This window comes from Schistocerca serialis, chromosome 9 (assembly GCF_023864345.2).
Source record: "Schistocerca serialis cubense isolate TAMUIC-IGC-003099 chromosome 9, iqSchSeri2.2, whole genome shotgun sequence".
Classification (NCBI taxonomy): Eukaryota; Metazoa; Arthropoda; class Insecta; order Orthoptera; family Acrididae; genus Schistocerca; species Schistocerca serialis.
In genome coordinates, this window is record NC_064646.1 from 374,105,212 (window position 1) to 374,106,408 (window position 1,197).

Here is a 1,197-nt window from a genome sequence, read left to right on the forward strand (position 1 = left end):
AGAGATCACAAACATCTAACACAAGTCAGTTGCGTATTAACTGTATTCCCGGCCAAGTTTCCTTCTCTCACTGGACCAAAGAAATATTTATTTTAAGATTACGTTACAGATCGTGAACACGACTGAGAAAAAGCCTACGATGAATAGCAGGAATGAATATCGAAATTAATAGCTTTAATGTAAAATGTCGTCAGTTATTTCACTTATCCGCCATAAGAGAGAAAATGAAACAGAAAATGAAACAGAAAATAAAACTCTTCAGTCACTTGTAAGACAATTCAAACTATTAAATAAAATACTACTCTGTGCTCAAAAGATGCTGTTTAAACTTCTCGCCTCTTTGCTTTGCAAAAGTAAATTATATCATTCGGTGAGAAGTAATCTTCGTTCAATCAATGAATCTGTTCACTACACCCAGAAATTGAAACATTCAATTTCCTTTCAACATTGAACAGTTGTTAATATGAGTTCATCTGGCATATAGATGTGAATAAGACCTGCGTCAACTTTTGTATCCTTCACTAACGACAATAATGTATATACAACCATTGTCAAAATCGTTACTCTGACGCTGTGACATTTATCAGAGATTAGCTGTTCCTGGCCATGAATTGCTGTGGCCCAGTCTGGCAACATGGGAAACAATACAAAAGGGGGTAAAGACCACGTTTCTAACATGTCTGATAATTCTGTGTACGTCCTGATCTTCTTTTCCCTCTTGCCTCTGTCCAGATCCTCCTACGTCCACTTTCTGCCCATCTTCCCCTCCCCCCTCTGTCACCATCTCCTCCTGCGTCCTGCCTCTCCCCCCCCCCCCCATGTGTACGTCCTGATCTTCTTTTCCCTCTTGCCTCTGTCCAGATCCTCCTACGTCCACTTTCTGCCCATCTTCTCCTTCCCCCTCTGTCTCCATCTCCTCCTGCGTCCTGCCTCCCCCCCCCCCCTCACTGTCCATCTGAACCCTTTCTCCACTCATCTTCTGCTTGCCCTCTCTGTCTCCATCTTGTTATGCCATCTCCTTCTGTCCATCTCCTCTTTTCTGCTGTGTCCATTTCTTCCCACCCCCTCCCCCCTGCCCATCTCACACAACTGCCTCCTCTCTGACCTTATTATAAGCCGTTAAGCTACAAATACAACTTGCCTGTTTGCTAACAACGTTTTGTATATGTATCCACAGTTTTATTATAGCAATCTATA